The sequence below is a fragment of the Dromiciops gliroides genome, chromosome 3, assembly GCF_019393635.1.
Source record: "Dromiciops gliroides isolate mDroGli1 chromosome 3, mDroGli1.pri, whole genome shotgun sequence".
NCBI classification, from domain to species: domain Eukaryota; kingdom Metazoa; phylum Chordata; class Mammalia; order Microbiotheria; family Microbiotheriidae; genus Dromiciops; species Dromiciops gliroides.
The window spans coordinates 511,167,172-511,178,453 of NC_057863.1; the positions used below are offsets into that span (position 1 = coordinate 511,167,172).

Consider the following 11,282-nt stretch of genomic DNA (forward strand, 5'->3'; position numbering starts at 1 on the left):
CTATACAGCTCCTTAACCCCTCTATAATTTCATAGATGGTCTCCAAAAGTTGTCCTGGAGGAAAAATTCATCACCCTCTGAGCATGGGCTATTCTGAAAGCAGCTAGGCTTTGAACAAACACAGTTTATCATGGGGCAGGTAGAACTGAAACCTTTCCAATTTGGTCTCACCAGAGCTTATGCTCTATTGGCATACATAAGGAACCCAGAGATCATCCCCTTGAAATAATGAGGCTTCACACTAAGGTTGGAGAGGACATACAAATAGATGCCCTTGTTTGGGATTTATACCCTCTGCAACTGTGACCCAACCTAACTTTCCATCCTTATTATATATCAAATGAGATAAAATGTGTACAGTGCTCAGCACAGTGCGTGGCACATACATAGCAGGAGTTTAATAAATGCTTATTCCCTTCCGTTCCTTTCCCAATATTACTCCCCTTCATAAGCTCCAGTCAAAACACCCTTCTCACTGTTCTGTGCCCATATCAATGTATTCGCACAGGTTGTTCCCCATATATGGAACGTACAACTTCTTTACCTCCATTTTGTAGAATTTTTACCTGCCTTCCAAGAGCAGCTCAAGAGCTACTACCAAGAAAGAAGGTGTTTCCTGATCCAACATCCACCTTCCCCCCATTGTTAGGGGCTCCCCCTACCAAGAAAAGTAACTTGTTATATAGCCATATATACATATATGCACACACATACATATGTATGTCTTGCCACATACATATATAGATATAGATATATAGATATAGATATAGATATAGATATAGATATAGATATAGATATAGATATAGATATAGATATACACACATATATATGTATTTGGCATCAAAAATTTATTCAATACTTAAAATATTCCATGTGCTGTGCTAAAAACTGGGGATACAAAGAAAGTAAAAACTGTCCTACTCTCAAGGATCTCATACATTCTTTTTTTTTTTTTTTGTGAGGCAATTGGGGTTAAGTGACTTGCCCAGGGTCACACAGCTAGTAAGTGTTAAGTGTCTGAGGCCAGATTTGAACTCAGGTCCTCCTGACTCCAGGGCCAGTGCTCTATCCACTGCATCACCTAGCTGCCCATACATTCTTATAAATGTACTTTCCCCCCACCATACACTTATATATTTGTTCTTCTCTCCCCTTACCCCAAAAGAATAAGTTCCTTGAGGACCATTCTCTTTTGTCTCTACATGCTCAGTGCCTAACACAGGGTCTAACACACAGTAGGTATTTAATAAAAGCTTGTGGACTGATTGGAACATTGCCCCCTCCCCTTTCCGAGTTCTCTCCCTCCACCAGGGAGAGTTTCAGAATAGAAAAGCCAGAAAATGAAGAGACCAAAGATCAAGTTTAGGAAATATTCAATTATTCAAGAGAGGGAGAGATACAGAATAGTTTATGCATGGCAGAAATCAATTTTGCCTTCTTTTCCCAATTCCCCTTACTAAGACAAAGTGTTTATTTTCAAGCCTTACACACTGTGTCCAAATATTTGTATTTATATGTATCTGGAAGATGGAGGTCTCTCTTCCACTATGTGTCTACTCAAGCACTGGATCAATGCCTCCTGAATTTGCTGGGTCAAATTTAACCCTTCCTCCCTGCCCTCCACCCTCCTTTCCCTGCCCCCAACAAATGTTCCTGGGCCGTGGGCTGGAGTGATAAAGTCACAAGGAAAAAAGTAATTACCTATTTGTAAGTATTTCCCAAAGTATTCATCAGTGAGGTGTTACCATAAGGGAATTGGGGTGAGAGGCACAGCATGGGAATTAATGCTATTTTGATTGTATTCTTAGCATCCAGCAGGGTACCTCTCACATAGTAGGGGCTATAAAAATGTCAGTTAATTGATTGGACCTTCAAACTGTAAAAACTAAGCTCAAAGGAAGAAGGATTAAACCACAATCTTTGCTCATTTCCATAAGGAAGGGGAGAGGTTTGTCAAGTTGGAGTCCAGAGGAATGGGCGGAAGGTGCTTTATAGAATAAAACTTATTGTTTCTACCTGTATAAGATCTCCCATTTATTCTGTGTGGTCTTCCACAATCAGTAGACTACCATGTTGTTGGTTTTTTTCTATTTTATTAGGTGAAATTGTTAGTTGTTGTTCTGTGATGTTTTACTTATTATAATTAATGTATCAGCTTTCTGGACTTGTGCCCTGGGGCACTCCTGTAAAAGATGTGATTTTAAAAGCTGAATAAATAGATATTGACAAAGTCAGAAATTTACGTTTGTGTGCTTAAGGCAATAATTGGGTTCATTTACCAGGGCAACAAAATTTGCTACCATATGTCCCAAAGTCCCATTACAGCCCCCTGTGGAAACAGTAAAATAACACTGCTCTAATGACTATTATATCTTAGAGCCTCAAATGAAAGACCTTGCGGGGTCATCTAATCTTCATTTTATAGAGGAGTCATGACCAGAGAAAGGACTTTCCCACAGTGGCATGGGGTGTCAGAAGTGGTTTTTGCACCCAAGTCTTCCTGTCCCTATCAAATTCAACACTTCTACATCTTAGCTACCCCTTAAATTTGGTCTCTCTCTCTCTCTCTCTCTCTCTCTCACACACACACACACACACACACACACACACACACACACACACACCTGTTCCTTCACTTCTGTTTGATTGATCAATTTTCTAGCACTATGGATCAAAGTAAATTTTATAAATTAAACATTGTAAAACTTAGGCTAACAAGTCAAATATTTACTAAAACCAGTGGGTAGAGGCTATAATTCTACCACTACCTTTGAAAACACAGACTAAAGCATGACTAACTGCAATTTCCAAGAGCCAGCAAAAATGGATTACTGAAATGGATTTGGTTAAACAGAGTATTTATTTTTTAAAGTGACTTAACAACCACCGCCAAAAGCACTTGGTTCAGGGAAATAAACCTGAACCTCAGCTCTTCCTCCCACTCAAGAGAAGGGAAAATAATGCTGCCTCATGCTCTCTTTTATTATTTGTATGCTTGCTTTTCACTACACTCGTTTTCTCCCAGTGCATACCTACCAGAAAAGGATGATCTGAGGTTGAGAGATGTCAAATGAACCAGGAGCCACCAATAACTGTCCAAGTGAGGGTGAAAAATGGGCATGAAGGTGAAAAAAGGTACAAGGTGCCTACCTTTCACTGGAATCACAGAATTACTCAACTCAAAAAGAACCCTACAAGTGGTGTGGGCTCATACAGACATCCTTCAGGGAAGATCACAATACCAAGGCCAACCTAACTGCCATCTAGTCCAGCCTTAGATGTTTCCTCCTCCAAAATCATTAGGCTGCCAGAACACATACCATGTTATGTGTTCCAACATGTGTATCTAAGAGTTGAGCTGTCCTTTCCATTCTTATACTTTTTTTTTTTTTGGTGGGGCATTGAGGGTTAAGTGACTTGCCTAGGGTCACACAGCTAGTAAGTGTCAAGTGTCTGAGGCTGGCTTTGAACTCGGGTCCTCCTGAATCCAGGGCTGGTGCTTTATCCACTGCATCACCTAGCTGCCTCCACCGCCCCTTTCCATTCTTAATAAATGTTTAGTCACTCTCATAAAAGCTAACATTTATATATATACATATACATATATACATACACACACATAGATATATTATATATATATATATACACACACATAGATATATTATATATATATATACACACACATAGATATATTATATATATATATACACACACATAGATATATTATATATATATATATATATATATATATATATATATATACACACACATAGATATATGCCAAGAAATCAAGCAATAAACATTAAGCACTCACTATGTGTCAGGAACTTTCCTAAGAACTGGGGCTACAAAAAGAGGCAAAAGAAACTCCTGCCCTCAAAGAGCTTATAATCCAAAGATCGATCATGTGCACACTCACCCACCATACATATGTACCTATATGTTTGTGTATGTGTATATATGTGGTATATACATACATGTATATATGTATCTCTCTCTACACACACACACACATATATTTGAGGTTTACAAAGCACTTTACATATACTTTATCATTTTATGCTTGCAACAAGCCTGGGAAGTAAATGCTCAAAGTATAAAGAGAAACTAGAGTAGGAGTTAGAAGATCTAGGCTCAAATCCCAGAGCCACTGGTTGTGTAACTCTGGGCAAGTCACAACTTCTAAGATGCTTAAGAGGTACTGGTAAAATAGAAATAAAAATATTTACCCTGCCTCTGTCATAGGACTTTAAAAAAATCATATGGTTGAAGAGGACCTGAGGGCTCATCAGATCCAACCCCATCACATTTTACAAAGAGGGAAACAGGCCTATTTTGGTGACAAGATTCAATGGATGTGCCACTGCTAGTCAATAGCCCCTGAAGGCCTTGAATTTAGCCTCCTGGATTCGAATTTATCTTCCTTCCGTTGCCCCATGCTATTGTTGTGACAATCAAGTGAGATAGGTACGAAATCACAGGGACCACTATGCTTAAGAATCCAAAGCCATAAGTTCCCATCATGGCCCTACCACTAACTCACTAACAGTGGACAAGTCACTTAACCTCTGGAAACCCTATGGGCTGAATTTTCCACTCCTGCTATATATAGCCTCTCTTGCCTCCAGACTTTCCTCTTAAGCCTATCCACATTTCTTTGCAGTTGCAAGCCAGGAATTTGATTTGCACGATTGATCTAGAATCATTTTTAAAAGTTCTCCAAGGAAGGAGATTACACAGGAACCCATTCCAGCCCTCATCAGGATGACATGATTTTGAAGCTGGAAGAGACCCTAGAGACTTTCTATCATTTTACAGATGAAGAAACTAAGTAGTCAGTTAATAATCATTTATGAAGCACCATTAGGCACCGTGCTAAGCGCTGGGGGATACAAAAAGCAAAAAGCACTGGAAGTGCTCACAATCTAATGGGGGAGGGAGACAAGAAAGTGCCTGGTCCAGGCAAGCACTGATAGTGGCAAGACCCAGACTCGAAGTTGAATCTAGGTCTCCCCAGCACACTGAAAAAAGCCAACACCTTTCACTTCTACTCTCATAAGGTATGAAACAGGTTCATGGAAACCAAATTTTCAGAACCACTTGTTGCTGAAATAACCTGATCAAAGACAATCGTATAAAAGAACTGAGCAGCAACTTACTCCAAAGATGACCCTAACCAACACTAGAATAGAAAACCTCAAGTGGATCTTTGGGGCTATAGAAGTTGCTGATGTGTAAAGGAGAAATTTCATTAAAATAATGTTTTGACCCTGTTATGTCCAGGTTAACCACAGCATGGAAAAGATATGAGGGTGATGGGACAAGGTAGTGAAAGATGAGTAGATTTTCAAGCAGTCTAATCCTATTAAACTCTGAGCCTTCCTTAAAGTCTTACCCATTCAAATTGGTTCGAACTTCCCCAAGGATAAAGGATTGTAGTCTAGGAGGATTAAGCACCACAGGAGTATTTGCAGTGAGGTAATAGTAGAGAAAAAAGAGGTAACCACAAACTGTTAACCCACTCTTAGTTTGCTTAGAGGCCCGCTCTCAACTACTAACTTGGCTTCCTCTCTATACAAGTACCCTTTTTATATACAAGGCACTTTTTTAGGGAGATTGCTTGGGATCAAACCCCAACACTGACATCCACTCGAAGACTGGCAAGAACTCCCCACATGGCACAAGCAGAGAGGGGGTTGGTGTGGAGGGAGCAGGTGGAGGCTAAGGTCCATTCTCCCTCCCCAGCTCTCTGTCCTTCACAGGTCTCGGCCCCTAAGCCGACCAGAGGTCACTTCCTTCCTGGAGTCAGTATGAAGCAGCGTGGGCCACGAGGAGCTGACCCTCCCACATCTCCCCATGACCCAAACTTGCAGCCAGGCTCGCCTCCGGCACTGCTCGGACCCAGCGAACGCTTCCAGATGCTCCCGGCTCCTGACTTCTGCTACCGCCCCCTCCCCAGCCCCGACTCCGTCCTGCCCAAAGGTGACCCCCTCCCCAAACTCCGGCGATGTACGGCCCCAACTCCCACGCCGCGACCCTGCACCCCACCTCCCCTTCTACCTTCTCCCGCCGCAAGCCCGAGCCTCCTTCCCCACAGCCCCGGCCCGCTCCGAGCTCCCCCTCCGCCCCAACTTTCCCCCGCCTCCCCACGCCACGCTCCGGCTCCGGCTCCGGCTCCGGCTCCGGCTCCGGCTCCGGCTCCGGCTCCCTTGCCCGCTTCCCGCTCGCTCTCGGGGCGGCCCCGGCCGCACTTCCTGAGCCGGGACGGGCGGGGACGCGTCCTCTCCCGGCCCCTTCCTTCCTTCTCGGGGCTCAGAGTTCAGCCCGCTAGGCAGCCCCGCAGGCGGGTCGGGAACTGCCGGAGGATTGCAAGCCCGGGATTGGGCTCCGGGAGGAGAGGGGGACCGGAGAGAGGAGGTCCCGGGCCGGCCCCTACGCCGCGCACCCTAGCCCCTGCCTCCGGGTCTTCCCGCTGGGTCAGTCCCCTCGGCGTAGCCGCCGACACCACTCTCACCTCGGCTTCCTGCCTCACCGCCGCGGCCGGGAGGAATACGTGGCAGGAGCCGCTCGTGCTTTAGCTCCCTCTCTTCTCCCCAGCCCCAGCAGGCTGGACACGGGAGCAAGAGGCGCCCTCTGCTGCTGGGAAACGGGATCTTCCGCCCCCTAACCCTAACCCGGCTCCCAGCCCTAGGGGCGGCTGGCGCTCCTCCCTCTCCCTCCTCCCTGGCCCTCTTCCTCTTCCTCCTCCTCGTCCCCGGCTTTCGCCACCCCTCCAGTCGTGTCCACCTTCTTCCTTTCTGTCTGTCTGTCTGTCTGTCTGTCTCCCTCCCTCCCCCCAACAGGAGCACCCAGCAGTCACTTGAAAAAAATTAAATATCATTAGAAATCTAGCAGTAACCGTTGGTACAAACAACCGTTCATCCATCCATTCATTCATTTAATAGCACCTACTATGTGTGACACAGGAAGTAAAGACAAAAATGAACACTATTCATAGGGGAAATAACATATTTGTAGATAATTAATCTTAAAATCTTTACAAACTAAGTCGAAAGTAATTTGGGGGGATGGGCATAAGTAGGCTCTGGAGCGGAGCTTTGAAGGAAGCCAGGCTGCTGTGAGGAAGGAGTGAATTCCAGGCATGAGAGATGGCTTGTGCAAAAAGCAGGAGGCAGGAGGTAGATTGTCATGTAAGAGTAACGGCAAATAGTCAGTCAACTAGCATTTTAAGGGCTAACTGTGCCAAGGCATGGTGCTAAGCCCTAGGGATACAAAGAAAAGCAAAAACCAAAGGATTCCTGCCCTCAAGGAGCTCACAGTCTAATGAGGAAGACAGCATGCAAACAATTATGCATAAACAATATATATACATATATACAACAACATATACATATATGGGATAAATTATTCTCAGAGGAAAGACACTAAAGAAGACAGGAAAAAAAAGACTTCTTTTAGAAGGAAGAACTTTTCGTTGTTGTTCAGTTTTCAGTCCTATCTGACCCTACCTGACTCCATTTAGGGTTTTCTTGGCAAAGATACTGGAGTGGTTTGCTATTTCCTTCTCCAGCTCATTTTACAGTTGAGGAAACAGGCCAACAGGTTTAAATGACAAAGTATCTAAGGTGAGATTTGAACTCAGTAAAAATCAGTCTCCCTCATTCCAAGGCCATCACACTATTCACTGTGCCATCTGTAGAACTTTAGTTGGAATTTGAACGAAGTCTGTGAAGCCAGGGAGTGGTAAGGAGGAGGGTCACTCAATGAACTAGCATTTATTTTTTTCCATATAAATATTTTATTATTTTCCAGTTACATGTAGAGAGAGTTTTCAACATTTGTTTTTATAAGATTTCTGTTTCAAATTTTTCTCCCTCCCCTCCCTCCCCCACCCCAAGACAGCAAGTAATCTGATATGGGTTATATATGTACAATCACATTAAACATATTTCTGCATTAGTCATGTAATGAAAGAAGAATCAGAGCAAAAAGGAAAAACCTCAAAAAGAAAAACAACAACAACAACAAAACAATAGAAATAGTATGGTTCGATCTGCATCCAGATTCAACAGTGCTTTTTTTTTTTTCCTGGGTTTGGAGAGCATTTTCCATCATGAATCCTTTGGTACTATCTTGGGCCATTGTATTGCTGAGCAGAATCAAGTCTATCACAGTTGATCAACACACAATGTTGTCAATACTGTGTACAATGTTCTCCTGGTTCTGCTCATCTCACTCAGCGTCAGTTCATGTAAGTCCTTCCAGGTTTCTCTGAAATCAGCCTGCTCATCATTTCTTACAGCACAATAGTATTTCATTACATTCATATACCACAACTTATTCAGCCATTCCCCAATTGATGGGCATCCCCTCAATTTCCTATTCCTTGCCACCACAAAAAAGAGCAGCTATAAATATTTTTGTACATGTGTGTCCTTTTCCCTTTTTTATGATCTCTTTGGGAAAAAGTCCTAATAGTGGTATTGCTGGGTCAAAGGGTATGCAAAGCTTTATAGCCCTTTGGACATTGTTCCAAACTGCTCTCCAGAATGGTTGGATCCGTTCACAGTTCCACCAACAATGCATTAGTGTTCCAATTTTTCCACAGCTTCTCCAACATTTATTATTTTCCTTTTTTGATGAACTAGCATTTATTAAGTGCCTCCTATATAAGAAGCACTGTGCCAAGTCCCCAAAGAGAGTGTAAATGGTAGTAGTATACGTGTAGAAAGGTAGGAGGGAACCAAAATGCGAAGAACTTTAAAGGCCATAGGATTTTGTGTTTGATCTAACAGCAATAGGGACACTGGAGTTTTTGAAGTAGGAAAGTACTTAATATCACTTTGGAAGCTGTGAGGAGGATGGATTGGAGAGGGGAGAGATTTGAGAGAAGTGAAATAAAAGAAGATGGTCAGTATAGTGTCTCAGGTCAAGAAGGATGAGGACTGGGAAAATGCCATTGAGCTTGGTAATTCAGAGATAATTGATAACTTTTGGAGACAGCAGTTTCACTTGGGTATTAAGGGTCAAAATCCAAATTACAAAGGGTTGAGAAATGAGTTAGTAGAAGAGAAAATGGAGGTAAGGAATATAAACAACTTTTTTTTTTTTGGCAGAAGTTTGGCTATGAAAGGGAAGAAAGATATAAAACAATAGTTTAAGGAAATAATCTGGTCAAGTGAAGAGGTTTTTTGTTTTATTTTGGTTTTTCAGGGACGGGGAAGACCTGAGCATGTTTATAGGCAGTGGGGAAAGAGCCAACAAATAAGGAAAAATTAAAAATTATAGTAAGGAGGAGAATGATTTGGGGAGCAATCTTCCAGAGGAGACTGGAGAGGATTGGAATCAAGGGTATAAATAAAGGAATTGACAACCTCTTCATCAGACACTATAGTAAAGGAGAGATTGGAGGATACTGTCAAGGGTTATTGAGTACAAAGGAAAAGATAGCACTATCCAAATGACTTCTCTTTTTTCAGCAAAATATGAGTCAATAACCTCTACTGAGGATAAGGAAGTAGTATGGGTGAGGCTTCCAGAGAGAAGAGATTTGAATTAGCTTCAGTGGAGAATGTGGTAGAAGCCAATTAAGGAAGAAAAATGGGGACTACCTTGAGGCAGTAAGAGCCCAGTAAATATTAGATAACATACATTTGTAGTGGACTCAGTCAGCATATTTGCAGGAGTTCCTGCATCACTATTCAGTAAGCATGTGAGTTGGAGAACAGGAAATAGATGGCAGAGGTAATGCAGAGCAGGGATTTGACAAGACATGATCAATAATACAACAAAGGGTCAAGGGATTTGACAGTTTAAAGTTACCTTGGTTAGCTACAAAATAATGTTTAGAAAGGTAGAAAAGTGGTGATGGTCTTCAAGACAACTGAGTAATGAAGGGACTGGAAGATATGGTATGGGCAAAGAATAGGTTTAAGAAAAATAAGTCACAGGAAGAAACAAAAAGCTACAAAGGCCTCTAAAGTTCCTTCCAGCTCTGGTGACTGTAGGATGCTATGAGTTTATGATCAATTAGAGGAATCTGATTGTGGAAGTTGGGGTGAAAAAATCAAGGGTGCGACTGTCCCTGGGCACAATTGAGGTAAAGATGATGTGAGAGTTATGGAAGTTGAGCAGATGTAGGAAGTGGGAAGCTAGGGTCTGAGAGGATATTGACATGTGTCTCAAAGTTCTCTAGCATAAGGGTATTGCTTGGGATGGAGAGGAATACAGTAAGAAATCAGCGTCAATTTCATTTGGGTATGCGCTTGCTTTTGTTTAGTGGCTATCATTTGCAATGCCTTCTGGTTCTTTTTTTTTAAAACAAAGTATATATACTTATATATACATGTGGAAGGTTTCTGAGTAGTTTTATGTGTTTTCTTCCCCTATTAGAATGTAAGCTCTTTGAGGGCAAAGACTGTCCTGCTTGTTTACATTTGTATTGACAACAGTAGCAGGATGCCTGGTGTATAAAAAAGAGCTTACAAATATTTTATCAATCTAATCTATAACTCTTGGCTTATTTCATTTTTTTTTCCTTTTGCAGGGCAATGAGAGTTAAGTGACTTGCCCAGGGTCACACAGCAAGTGTCAAGTGTCTGAGGCCAGATTTGAATTCAGGTCCTCCTGAATCCAGAGCCGGTGCTTTATCCACTGTACCACCTAGCTGCCCCTGGCTTATTTCATTTCTTAATGAGGAACTATATTTTCCAACAAATTATTTACCATGTTCCCTGTGACCACCTTTACATTGAAGTTACAAACATGATTTGATTTAGAGAATCTTGTCACATTCTTCATATAATTTCTCTATCTCTTCTTCCTCTGTAACAGAAGTGTATTTTGCCCTTATATCCCTAACACCTAGCATAATACTGGACAGAAAGCATATGCTTAATTAATGCTTATTAATTGATTGATTGATTTTCATGACTTGAAAGTTAGCAGAGCATTTTACCAATATTATCTTATTTGATTCTCTGAACAACCTTGGCAGGTAGATGCTATTATTATTCCCATTTTACAGGTGATGAAATGAAGGCAAAGAGAGGTTAAGTGACTTGCCCAGGGTCACACAACTAGTTTGTGTCTGATGTCTGATTTGAACTAACCTATCTACTACTGCTCCTGGTAGCCTTTAAAGGCAAATCTTGGATTGTAAGTTTTGGTGACTGTTGTGCCCACTGACAACAGTAAGAATTTTGAAAAGAGGGGAAGATTTGAAAAGAAAAATAATGGAGGCCTGTTCTGAACACATTGAGTTTGTGATGTCTACAGGACAT

At 42.0% G+C, this 11,282-nt stretch overlaps 1 protein-coding gene across 3 annotated transcripts in view; it reads right to left on the bottom strand.

Moving 5' to 3' along the window:
- SMCO4 (single-pass membrane protein with coiled-coil domains 4) overlaps positions 1 to 6,652 on the bottom strand; it is an 84,777-nt gene extending 78,125 nt beyond the window's left edge. Inside the window, exon 1 of one of the 3 annotated variants that reach the window (XM_043991014.1) lies at positions 6,515 to 6,652. The gene's annotated coding sequence lies outside the window, so the exon portion shown is untranslated. The remainder of the gene's footprint in view (positions 1 to 6,514) is intronic. The other 2 variants (XM_043991013.1, XM_043991015.1) reach the window with 2 other exon arrangements.
- Positions 6,653 to 11,282: the final 4,630 nt, after the last annotated feature.